Source organism: Papilio polytes, unplaced genomic scaffold (assembly GCF_000836215.1).
Source record: "Papilio polytes unplaced genomic scaffold, Ppol_1.0 DF822622.1, whole genome shotgun sequence".
Classification (NCBI taxonomy): Eukaryota; Metazoa; Arthropoda; class Insecta; order Lepidoptera; family Papilionidae; genus Papilio; species Papilio polytes.
The window spans coordinates 1,343,335-1,357,912 of NW_013526582.1; positions in this window are offsets into that span (position 1 = coordinate 1,343,335).

Consider the following 14,578-nt stretch of genomic DNA (forward strand, 5'->3'; position numbering starts at 1 on the left):
TTTGGTTTTAACTAGTCATTTTATGTTCATCTAGAAAGAAAAAAATAATATTAAGATAGTACAAATAAACTACAATACAAACAGTGTTAGTGTTTTGTTTTTGGAATAAATAGAATCGAATTACTTTTCAAATAAAAAGAAAATTCTGTTTCTAAAGTCTTAAAACCTAGAAGTAATTTATACTACTACCTCGTTATTATTACAAACTAGTTTTCGCACGCGACTTCGTCCGCTTGGAATTAAAAAAAAAACAAAAGTGCGTAGCCTATGTGTTCTTCCAGACTATCCTCTACATCTATGCCAAATTTCATCGAGGTCCCTTCAGCCATTTAGGCTACAAACTCTAACAAACATCCATCCATCTAAACTTTCACATTTATAATATTAGTATGATTAAAACAAAGTCGAAGTATAACATAATAAATTAACGTAACTTAAGTCTACTACATAAGTTCAGGTTTCACTGCGTAAATTAAACTGTTACTTGAACCGTTAACATTTTTCCTATATAGTTGAACCTTTTCTGTTGAAACTGTTGAAACTTAAATAAATAACAAAATAAACAACCAGGGAACTAAAACATCCCGATCGTTGTAAAAAAAAACCTACGAATGTTATTTTTGTAAAAACCACGACAGTTTAATAACAAAAAAAAAACTCCAAAAATATTACATCTAAATAACCGACGATATCCACCCTATAAATTTCCTTCTGTTTTTCTACAAAAAAGCCTAAAGAATCTCGCCTAATATGATTTATCCGAAACCTTAAATACTTCCCCCTTAATACATAATTCCCATTACTTATTCACAGCGGAGAATAATAGAGGGGGAGATATAATATAATTCCAATGCCCCGGGGACATCTCGGAGTAAAGCTAAGAACAATAACGCACTTAAGGTTGTTGAATTATAAATAATATTAAACGTCTTAAGGCGTGGCTCACGGAGTAATACTGAAACGATATTTAAATGTTATAGAATCTTCTATACTAATATCTATACTTCTATACTATTATAATAAAGCGTAAACACACACTTCTTTGTTGCCTAAGATGTCAGATTACAGCATATTTTTGAATAAATATTTTTTTAATAAACAGCCCTACACTTGTGTCACGCTTTAGGCTATATGTTTTAACGCCATTAAACTTAGGGGGTAAATTGGATAAAAGCCCTAATGTGGGACAGAGACCATAAGTTGCTGCCAACATCAAGAAAGCAAGGTTGTCATCATGTCATGTCATTTTGACATTTGTAATCGATAATTTGACAAATGTAAACAATAAAATAAAATTTTCGTAATTTCATTCGGATGAAGTCGCACGTGAAGCTAGTGTTATAATAAGAAAAGATTTTTTATATTTTAATTTTTGTATGTATCGAAATAACTCAAAAACTATTCGACCGTTTTTAATAATTCTTTCGTAGTTAAAAAGCTACGTTATCAGTGAGTGACATAGACTATTAATTTTTTTTAATTTCACAGAGATAAAGTCGCGAGCAACGGCTAGCAAATGATAAACTTTAAATTCATTACAAATGACGTCTATTACATTGTAAGTGTCTTACAAAGTATATAAAACGGGCGCACTTTGACTAAACTTGTTTAAAACAGACTTATTTCGTAGCCAATTCAACTGTTTAGGTGAACATCTTTATAGTAGTGTGGGCACCTCCATATAATCTTAACATTAAAACGAGATTACAGTACAAAGGTGTGTGTGAACTTTAGATTCGTTTCAGAATTTGGCCGTCAGACTATTAGGGTGTTCTTAATATTAGCGCATAGTCGTTTTCTGTGAATGTTTAAATTGTTATTTAGGTGATTTTAAGTATTTTGGTTAAATTGTATAAATGAACCCATTTTATATTTACGATTAAAAAAACAACAGTTTCTATAAAGCATATTTATATATTTTACTGTTTTATCTGTCAGGGACAATTTTTGGTTAACATTTAAAACGGAATTGATTTAAAAGACAGTGTCGATATCGCTGTCGGCCGTCGGCGCCGGCGGCAATTAACAAAATAATTTTGACGCGAAATACGGCGGGAAATGATCATCGCGTCAGCCATTACCAGATTGCAGTTCGTTTTTTAAATTGTTCATGCTTTTGTCTTTGTGGCCAGTGTTTTACATTTTTTATTATCTGTCATTATGCGTTTAAAAATAATGAGTTAGAGGGATTTTACGTTTTTTTAATCTTTTCAAACATAATAAATGCAATGTAAGATTGCAATCTTAATTTATTTTTACCTCTATGATAAATGCAAAGTCTATAACTGTTGCCATAATCAAACGACGGCCTCTAATTAACACGTCATTTTTTTGTAACTGCTTAAAAATAATTAAGTCCATATCAAATGACGTAATACATTAAAAATTGTATAAAACTATCAAATCCCTTGATAGTTATTAGAAAACGGCCAAAACAATTACTGAAATGACCGAATTGTCGGACAATATAACCTAAAATTACGTCAAATAACGACCTGAATTCCCAAACGTAATGTCCGCACTATGACTCATGATAGCAGACAAATTATTATTAAATGTTAAAATTGAACGCGTTGATAAATTACGCTAATTTATGCACGATAACATTTCGCTTTTCGCAATAGAAATAGCTTCGCTAATTGCGAAGCGTTATAACGAAATCGCGTGTAGATAAAGCAATAAAATGTAAATGTCAAATCGGACAATATGGCGGCCATCGTTTTGCATATTTTAAATTATTCAAACATCATCATGACATAGTAAAAACTAGACTTTAAATTACAAAACTATCACGATTTTAAACATAAAAAGGGTAAACAGATTGCTTAAAACTTGCGGGAAAATTTTTTGCCAGCATTAGACGCACAAGTGTACCTTGTTAGTGTTAATAGAAGTGGCTAATAAATATATCTTGCAGTTAAAGTTAAAGGAATTAATTACATTTCAATGTAAATTAACAATTTTGATTATCAAATTACGTATCAATGAAGATAGCCACAAAACAATTGAGTGTAATTTGATATAGGCATAGATAAAATCACACGAAACCCGCCGGCTGTTACTCAATCACGCGTAAATTGTAATCGATACATTTTGGAATCGATTAACTTTTTATGAAACACAACACTACTCACATAATCTGTGAACGCGTGTAATTGTTCCCGCGGTTAACTTTCTTTTAGGTTATTTTTAACGCGGATATGAACTGTCAAAATATTACACAATTTGTTGGGAAACGTTAACAAAAGTTTGATTATTTAGTTGCTCTTTTACAGTTTTTGTTACTTATATTAATTCATGAGCATTGTAACTTTATTGTAATGAATATTTAATTTTTATCTAATTATCTTTGCAGCCTAATTAATATCAGACGATACAATGTTCAAATATAATAAAAAAGAGTTCCGTTTATGTTTTTTATCAAGATTACAATCGGTAACACAATATATACAGATAACGTAAGCAATTAATTAATAACAATGGCGTTCATTTTAATTTCCAAATGAACTTTCAACAACGCGCCAGTCGTGTTATAAAATACAAAGTTAAACATTCAACCCTTTTAGAGAGTTAAGACGAAGTGCACGGCCGCCTCTCACACCGTGGCGTAATAACTTTTTTTTTTACAATAAAGTGGCAAACGAGCAAGCGGCTACCGAAATCTGCCGAAATGGAGAAGCGACTGCTGCCCATAGACATCCGCAATTGCAGATGCGTTACCTACCCTAAATCGGAGGAAGAGACGCAAATAAAGAGGATATTTCCCCTTCCTATGCGTCTCCTCCACTGTCAAATCCACTTTCTCATCCAATCCTATCCTTGTAAGAAAAGGGTGGAACGGGAGATGGACTAAAATTGGGCCTCCGGCACCACACTCATCAGACGAAACGCGGAATTGCCTCCACTTTACGCCTGTCTTCTGTGTGGTCGTGGTATTACCGGGCGAGCCGACCCATTCGTGCTAGTTAAAGCGGGCTCTACCACTGTAACTTACACGAATGGTGTGTTTATGTAACTATGCATCTTTTTGTATCGACTGAAACTGAAATTTCTTACGGATTTTAATTACTGTAGTTAGTATATAGAAAATTTATCTTTTAAGTTTGGTTAGGTATGTTCACAGCGCCATCTAGGCTACATTTTAGTTGATGTTTTGCGCGAACTTTTTTTTAAATTGGTTAAAAAATGTGTACATTTTGAAGATCCCGACAATATTTCTATGGAAAGCAGACAAATTATAAAGCTTTATTGGTTACTAAGTCACAAGTGTTACAAGTCGAATTAACTTTAAAGTAGACAACAGAATTATCTCTTTTCATTTAACAGTCGAGTTTGACGATGGGGACATAAACCAGAAAGTGTTAAGATTGAATGTGGACGGCTACAAAGGAAGAGGAAGACCGAAGAAAGTATGGATGGATTGTGTGAAAGAGGATATGCTTAAGAAAGGAGTGGATTCAGATATGACGGCTGATAGAGATGTATGGAAGACCAGCACATACTGTGCCGACCCTCCGTAAGGTATAAGGGCAAGTGGATGATGATTTAACATTCGAGTTTGACGCTCCAAATCTATCCATTCGTAATCATTGATAGTTCAAACAAGCTGTTTACCTAAGCAAAACAATACATTTTCTAATTTTTAAACACCGAATATTAATTACGTTACGGTGTAACAGCGGTCCAATTAATAAGTCTCGTCGCTTCGATTAGCATGCGAAGGGTTAACTGTGTTTTACAGCCGCGTAAAGTTTACGGCCACTAGATGCTTATCTGCAAGTGGCCATCTGTCATATTGTAAGAAGGGTTAAGATCACCAACGTTTTGATACTGCGGGTGTAAAAAGGTTATACGACCGAAAATGTTAATTACTAGAATCCGAAACTTGCGCGTTTGTTTTTTCAACAGGAATTATAAATGCGAAAGCTTAGATAGATGGATTGTAAGAGCTTGTAGCCTAAACGGCTGAATTGATCTTGATGAAATTTGGCGTAGACGTAGAGAAGAGTCTAGAAGAACACATAAGCTACTAAGTTTTTTTTTTCATTCCACGCGCACTGAGTCGCGGGCAAACGCTAGTCTATACTAACATTTTAAAGAGGAAAGATTTGTATTTTTGTATATATTGAAATAACTCAAAAACTACTGGGGCGATTTTAATAATTCTTTCACCGTTAGAAAGGTAGTTTATCTGAGAGTAACATAGGTTATATTTTTTAATTTCACGACAAAGTCGCGAGCAACATCTCGTAATATTATAAATTCGTAAGTTTCTTCAAAACAGTTGAACGGATCTTGTTAAAATTTGTCCAAATTATTTCACTATTTCCCTGTTTTATACAGACGTAGAACATAGCCAGGGTAACCAACGTGCTACTTATTAGGTTTTACGAACGGAGTCGCTAGCAATATTTAGTTAATCATATTCTTATGTACAACGTATGTGCAATTTAATATTTTAAGTAGAAATAAAAAAAAAAACTAGAAAGAAAGTGGATAAAGATTTTAAAAGCTTTTTTAATTCCTTATTTTGTATTCTATCACTAAAATAACCTATTATACTTTACATTTGTTATTTTTGTTACAAAAACCATGAATCGAAATAAGCTTGTTTGCGACTTCGTTACATAAATATCACTAAAATATTGTAAATATGTCAGTGGCTACAACACGACAAAAGCTCGGCTTAGCTCCACTAAGCTCCACGTTAATTAAATTAAGTAACATAATATTAATTACTTAAAGGTCACGAAATAACTGTTACAAATGACAACGGAATTAAGGCTCGCCATACACTAAGGGAGTAAGAAAAATAATTCATGATTTAAAATTCTGTATTATGTCAAAATATAGTTGAACTATCTTTCGCCCGCGAACACGCCCGTGTCGACAAAAAGCAAAAGTGAATAGCCTATGTGTTCTTCCAGACTATCCTCTACATTTATACCAAATTTCATCACGTTCCGTTCAGCCGTTTAGGCTACAAACTTTAACAAACATCCATCCATCTAAACTTTCGCATTTATAAATATTAGTATGATTACTATGATAGGCCGCCGTTGATTGTTATAGACGTCGATTTCATATGTTTTTTTTTATAACGTAAGGTGCTAAACGAGCAAGCGGCCACCTGAATCCGCCAAAATAGCGAAGCAACCGCTGCACATCGGCATTCGCAATTACGAACGTTGCCTACTCTTAATCGACGGAGAAGATGCACATAAATCATTATCTTAAAAAAAGGGTGGGGAGGAAAAGAGACTAAAGTTGGGCCTTCGGCACCACACTCATCAGACTGTACGAGGAATTGCTCCCACTTCACTCCTGTCATCTGTGTGGTTGTGATATTACACCGGACGAGCCGACCCATTCGTGCAAAGATGTTGAAGCGGACTCCTACCACTGTACCATATATACATATGAAAAAACCATACGGTTTTCCATAACATGTATCACTATATTGCTATCGGTGTAATTACGATGTTATTTACTATTTTTTGCCTGCGACTCCGCATAATAGTAAACATAGTATGTATTCTTCTAGACATTGCCTACATTTATGCCGAACTTCATAGAGATCCGTTCAGCAGTTTAGGCTACAAACTCTTACAAACGTCCATCTAAACTTTCGCATTTATAATATTAGTAAGAATAGACAATGTTTCCATAGCCGTGATTTGTCGTCAATCTGCGCCCGCCCGCGCCGCTACTCACTATATAAAAGGATAGACGCATGTTAAAGCTTTAATATATTTAAAGCACAAATATTTTTATGGTTTTTATAGTTTACTAGCTTTTGCCTGCAACTGTAAGCGCGAAATAAAAAAAAATATTCTTTCAGACTATGTGTCAAAATTTATCGACATCTGTTCACAGAGTTCTACAAACTCTAATAAACATCCATCCGTCTAAACTTTCGCATTTATAATATAAGTAAGATTTGAAATATTTATACAACACTAGCTGTTGCTCGCGAATTCATCCGCGTCGAATTAAAAAATATAGCCTATTTTACTCAGAGATAAAACCATTCTAATGGCGAAAGAATTCTTAAAATCGGCCTAGTGGTTTATACGTGAATCAAATATATACAAAAATATAAATAAATCCTCTTTATAAGACTAGTATACATAAAAAATTGTCACTTAAAACGTCACAGCATTTCACTTAGTGGAACTGAATTTCGTACATTTCGTATCGTCAGTTTCAAATTATCTGAACCTCGCGTTGATTCCTATGTGCTTATGGAGATGCGCACACTACTCGATATTTAGTTGTGCAGCTAAACAGTTGAGTTGGCTGCGAAACAATCGACAATCTCTAATATTTTTAAAGTATAACATACCTGAAAAAACTCTCAATATTCCTTATGAAAGTAAATCACAGTACAATAACTTAAACTTAAATATAAACACGTCACTGTAAAGTACAAAACACAGATAAAACAGCCTCAGTCCATATCGCAAAGGGTGTAGGCAGAATGCGTGTGTACAGATCAACAATATCGCATAGACTGATAAACTACCCTTACATTTTGGGGCGGCTCTCAACCGCGGCGCCACCCCTTGAGAGCCAGCCCTATCCCCATCCCCTTCACAACCCTTATTGTTACAAACAAAAAGCACCCTTAAAGACATTGAGTGTTGAGTTGTTAGGATTTAGAATGGCGTGTCATCTGTTAAGATCGATCGTTGAAACCGAAATAGCCTAAAGTATAACATAATTAAGGGTTGGTATTTAACACTGGGACTGTTCGAGCGACGATTTCATGTTTGTTGTACGGTAAATAATGCTCTAAGAGTTTGCGTGTTGCCCTCGTGTGCCACTGCTTGATAAAGATTGCGGTGAAATCGTAGGGGTTTTTAGAAAGATTTTCTTCTAGTTTTATAGTTAAGTTTATTTATTAGGTAATTGTATATTTTTTTCTTTATAGATTGTGTTTTGTTTTAGGGTAATTAAGTACTCAGTTTGTCTTTTAAATAAAATCGAGTGTTGTTTGTTTTATTTGTGCTACTTTGTGTACTATATTTGATTTCTAATTAAAGTACCTGTGAGATGTTTAGACGATTTTTTATTATCTATTATTATTTTTAGTCGACTTTAATATAACTAGCTGTTGCTCGCGACTTCGGCCGCATGAAATTAAAAAATATACCCTATGTTACTCACAGATAAATTACCTTTCTAACGGTGAAAGAATTTTGAAAATCGGCCCAGTAGTTTTTGATTCCTTTCAATACATACTAAAATACAAATCTTTCCTCTTTATAATATTAGTATAGATATTGTTTATGGCATAATTGAGGAAAGAATCTGTAATATATGGCTTATAATACAGCAAATAAAATAATGATTGGTTAGTTTTTATTTTAATTGTATACTTATTTAATTGTAGCCAGCGGTAGTAGAAATGTCTTTAAATTCCTGGCTCCCATCCCAATTATTATGTACCACTTATATTGTTAAACTTTGTATTTTATATCTAAGCTGTATTCATGCTTTGAACATATGCCTAAGTACAGAACATATATTTTCTACCAAATTAATAATAAGACAGATAAAAGTTATTGATTATTTTGAGATTACGTAATTATTTACCAAAATATGCAGCTTATCTAAGTTTACTAACTTAATTGTCTAAGTTACTTAAGTAAGGCTTTACATCCTTGATTGTATTAAACCGAATTAATCATCTATCAAACTGCAAGACAGTTCTGATTATTTTTACATCATAACCACGCCTATAACCTAAAAGGGTATATAGACCACGGATGTTTGGCATAGTCTACCCCTTTAGGTTACTATGTACGCATGTATGACGGTTTCAAGTTTTATTACTTCTTGATTATTTCATCAATTTGGACGGCATAAGACCGTATTTTTTATTAACACTGCCTACACATTTTAAAGTAATTTTCTTTAGTCGAAGTTTAATATGTTCTAGTTATCTAAGCATGTTTTTTTAAACGAATCAAATATAGTTTTAAATGAAGAATTATAACTAGGGCCTATCCCACCAATAGCTGATAGAGGCTCAGATAGCTTAAAAGTAACGTCACTGTCAGATAGAGTACCAAAATCCCATATTTCCATCACAAATTTTATACGTTGGATTGCTATCTGACAATTTACAAGTATCGTGGGACAGGCCCTTTATCTCTTTATTACGCGTTCTAGGTTATACTTATATATTCTGTGGTAGCTTATAGCTGTCTGTAAATAAAACGATCCCCCGTTCGGGGGTTGCTACAAGGGCAATTAGGGGGCAAATTAGTCATTAGGGCGGTGAGCGCGGAAGAGCCCCCGGCTACCACACTAATTTCAGAAGGGATGTAACGACTGAGCAATGCTCTATCGCAGTTTATTTGCAAACTTATTGTTTAATCTCTATTATTATTCGTTTTTTAATTAAATTACTTTGTAAAACATTGATTATTTCAAAATAGAAGTATTCAAAGTTTGAAAGTATCGCCAGTGGTGGAGAAATTGAGAAAAAGGTTAGCGTGTTATGGTCATGTTATGCGACGAGACGATGGAGACATAAACCAGAAAGTGTTAAGAATGAATGTGGATGGCTACAAAGGAAGAGGAAGACCGAAGAAAGTATGGATGGATTGTGTGAAACAGGATATATTTAAGAAGGGAGTGGATTCAGATATCCGTCATATCTGATAGAGATGTATGGAAGAGCAGCACATACTGTGCCGACCCTCCATAAGGGATAAGGGCAAGTTGATGATGACATTGATTATTTGTCATATCTTGCGTAGATGGATGGATGTTTGTAGCCTAAACGATTGAACGTATCTGAATAAAATTTGGCATAGTTGTAGAGAATAGTCTGGAAGAACATGAGTCACTTTTTTTAATACCACGCTTGCGTAGTTGCGCTCGAAAGCTAGTAATATTATAAATGCAAAAGTTTAGATGGATGTTCGTTAGTAACCTAAACTGCTGAACGGATCTCGATGAAAGTGTTAGATGTTGAGGATAATCTGAAAGAACACATAGGCTACTTTTGTCTTTTTTTTAATTCCGTGCGGACGGAGTCGCGGGCGAAAACTATGTTGTACTAGTACTATACTTATCAATTTAAGTGGACTAATATTGATCTAAGTGTATGCTGATTTAATACAGTAGACTTGGAATTATTTTTACAGACAACAGACGTTTTCGCAGCATCGGCGTCACTAGGCGATGATCTAGGGGTGGGGGGGACAGGTCGATGATACGGGGAACTATCAATAAAAACACTTTTCTTCTTTTTAAAAAGGATGCTTTAATTAAAAAAGGATTTTTTTAGTTTACACAAGTTTATAATACTAATGATTGTAGGAACATAAGGGTTTTTTAATTAATTTGTACATTTATTTTGCAATTTTCTTTCCAGGAAGGAGGGGAAGCTGAAGTCCATGATGTACTTTACTGCTTTACCGCTGGACAAGTCTTGTATAAAATTTGTCGATTTATTACGAATTATTTCTCTGAAATATTCATGGCAAACCAGTAAACGAGTTAAAATGTAAATAATATTCGTGTCTCAAATATTCGCAATTAAAAAAACTGATGCGTAGCGACATCTATCAAAAAATGTATTAAAACCGTAGTTTTAAGACATCTATTGTATTTTTGGATAAATAAAAACTTTATTTTCACTGGTGGTTCTTATTTATACCAATAGATGGCACTTAAAGTCTTAGAATACGGAAACACAGACATGGGGCACCATACTGTAAAACCACGACTAATTTTAATTAGAGACATCTATTGTATTTTTGGAGAAATTAAAACATTTCAATTGTGGTTCCAATTGTTACCAATAGATGGCACTTAAACAGTATTAAATACTAAACTGTATAAACAACGACCAATTTTAATTACATTTCAGTTTTTCCAGACGTCTTCGTTACTATAAGTTGATTTGATTTTTTATAGGGATTTAATAATAAAACTCATTTGTTCAAAATACTTTATTTTTCAACAACATTACGTATAAAACGTTCTCGCCGTAACTATTTAAACATATTTATATACGCTACTCGTTATACAGAGATAATAAAAATTGGACTTTTCAAATGTACATACCCCGTTCACATTCAAATGTCGTACTTAACACAAGTGTATACGGTCTAATTTTCAGTCACAAGAACTTTTGATCAATACCAATTTTAAAAATTGTCTTTATTAACAATATTTTATGTTTTAAACCTTAATACTATGTTAAGAACATAACACAATATAAAAAATGACAAACAAAATGAGGTACAGCAAAATAGACTTTATTATAATAGTATTAAAGTATATTCACAAAATAGCACTGATCCAGCCATCTAACATACAAAATTAAAATTATACGACAAAACCCGACCCGATAGAGGCGCTGCTATCGCGGCTACTTCTAGAAAATATATAAAATCAACTCGGGCGTAGAAAATTATATAACAAAACAGCTAGTCACAGACCTCTATAAATGGATAGGCTTTGAACTGCGGTTGAAGTGTTCGAACTAGTATATTGATAGACTTAACATTAGACCCGTCATTAGCAAAAAATACGTTAAGTCTGAAAAAAGGTATCATTTCTAAATCGCCTATCCATTTATTCAGATCAGTAATGTTTGACGTTGTGGCGCTAGTGAGCTGTTATGCCCATCGGGTCAGTTTGTCAATGCTAACATAGTTTTGAGTATTTGCTAATAGCGGTACAAAATGTACTCAATTGTTTATAATATTTGCATTCAGAATTAATCACAAATTGCCTTTTTATATCTAAACGCTCGTTTTGAAAGCTGCAAAAATAAACTTGGTATAAAAAGGTAGTCCATTCAGTAGTGGCAACACGGCGCTTTGACAGCTGTCACTTTTGATAGTTTTTTTCTATTAGACATTCAATCTAATGTATTAAATTACCTTTAAAGCATAGTCAATGTAATGTGAACCCTGAAATATATTAAAATAATTTTTACGATTTTTACGGTTCAATGATATTTAGAAATCTAAATCAATATCCTTATTTTTTAATTTCTTAAAAACGAAACGATTTTTTTTTTCATAATAATATTTTTAAGCATAGAAATGTATTTTTTCAAAGCAAGAGCTATCCTAAGTAAAATTGCTGATATTACCTAACCGGAAATATAAAAATCGTCGCCATATTGCGGGAAAATATGGAACTACATACATTAAAAAGAAGTCTAACTCCCCCGCATAGATTTTTATATTACTAGTTAGTATTAAAAAAATAACTAAAACGGTTAAAAAATTAAAACTTAATTTTAACTAAAAAAAAAAATATCATCACAACGAAAAAAAAAACACAATATCATTCAGTAACATTGACTAGTCTTTAATTATCTAAGTAAACGTTTCTTGGAAATACATTTGCTGGCAACATTATACATAAACATTGCCACACAAACCTACCAATAGTTACAAAAATACGGGAGTTCTAAGCACACAAGTGTTAAACATCCTACCAATTAAACTGGTAACACAGTATTTATTACTTAAACGACATTTCAATGTATATTTTTAAATTCTGAACTCTGAATTCCATTGAAATGTTGACGTCTGTAAATTGTAACTGCTAACAAAGCGAAATGTACCGCCAATAAGAGGTCCATAGTGTGGAATCCATAATTGACCATAGTTTAATAATGTGACCTTAGCCTTGTTAACTAATTATTAAGCGGCTATTACGTCTATTTTTCTAGCGGCAACGACTAGTTTCAGACCCATAGGCGGTCCATCTTCAGGGCGAATGTTCTGATGTTATTTCGCCGTCGTAACTTTCGCCTTGAAGATAGACCTCATAGGGTCCAAAACTAGTCGTTTCCGCCTTCTAACCGTCGTAGTTATAACGTTTCACGAAAGTTTAAGTATGTTACAAATTGCAAAAAATAGTATAAACTTTTATATTATGGACGTTTTTATCTGTAAAATAGGATTTTTAAAAGCGATATATCTCTTATTTATATAACTATATTTACTAAGCATTAATTTCTATCTTTTTTTTATTTCCCTGCTTTATCAATTTAAAAAGCTCCATACTTGCCACAGTATTAAAAATATTTTTTTTAGATTTCATTTTAAAACTACATACTTTTAGAATACATCATTTTTGCCTCACGCAAAGTCGTGTTAAGATCTACCCTTAGCGTAGATTTAGAGCAAGAAATATGTTCAAGTAACAATTAAGATTTTGAGGATAACAGCATTTTTAACATAATATAATTACGCAAAAAATCATTTTTATTTTGTAAAATCCACTTTTTTACTTTAAAAATATTTCTCTGTATATATATTTTAAAAAGCTACCAAATAGTATATTTTGTTACTAATAAGGGTAACACAGAAGCATACTTTTAATGCGTAACATTTACAAAGGCCTGAATACTAAATACTAAGGCGTTTTTTAGGCATTTATTGTAGAGTTAACTTTTTGCCGAAACAATATTCTAAAAAAGTTATATATCTGTGAAAAGTCATTTATAATTTTGTAAGTCATTTGTGTAAGACTACGCAAGCCGAATGTGTAAATCAATATAAGCCAAAGGTGTAATCCAATGTAAGCCAAATGGGTAAATGAAAAACTTGAAATTTATTAAATTCGAAAAACCCTCAATTGAAATAACTAAATAACCGTTATCTGTGTATTTTAATAACGAATAAAGAGACAAAGGAACATAGTATTTATTTCAATAAAGTTATATTGTCATAAATATTACAAGTCGAATATGACAATATTATGACATTTTCATATTAAAATTTTAATATTTTTAATATTATAACAGTCTTTTATTACTTTACCCTAATGCAGATTGCTAATTACATTAAAGTACATTTTTTTATTGATTTTTTTCATTGATTTTATTGTTTTTTTAACAAATTACCAAAGCTCAAAACATAACAGCTGTGAAAGTGTACTGTGCGGAGCATTTAATACCTATATATGTATATATATTGTTATTAAATATATATATAAATTGGTATATATTTAAATTTAAGTAGGAACTTATACTGCATTTTGTCTAATAAATATTTTTATACAATGGAAACATGCTATAAACTAGGCATCTATGATGTACTCATTTAAAATTGCACTAATATCAAAGTCGATAACATATTTGCGCATTTAAAAATAAATCGAGACATATGACGTCATAGTTCAAACTAGTCAGTGAAATAGAAAATTTCATTTTGTGATTTTCAATCTGTACTTTAATATACATAAATAGTGACTTCAGAATATTTACATGAAAAGTATTCTCGTATCAAAAAATTATTGCATTAATCAAGTATATTCCTGTACACTTAAGTTATTACAACTTCAAAAATGTAAACCTGTGTGCTTATAATCCCATAAATAACCATACAAATGTATGACAAATACATTTAAAAGCAGTGTTTCCCAAACTGTTTCAAATATAAACTTTATCCAACTACAAATTTCATTTTTTCTAGTTTAAGGACTTGTCCCACCACTGGCTGATAGAAGTTCAGATAACTTAGTGACGTCACTGTCAGGGTACCAAAATCCGATATTTCCATCACATATTTCATATTGGATTGTTATCTGA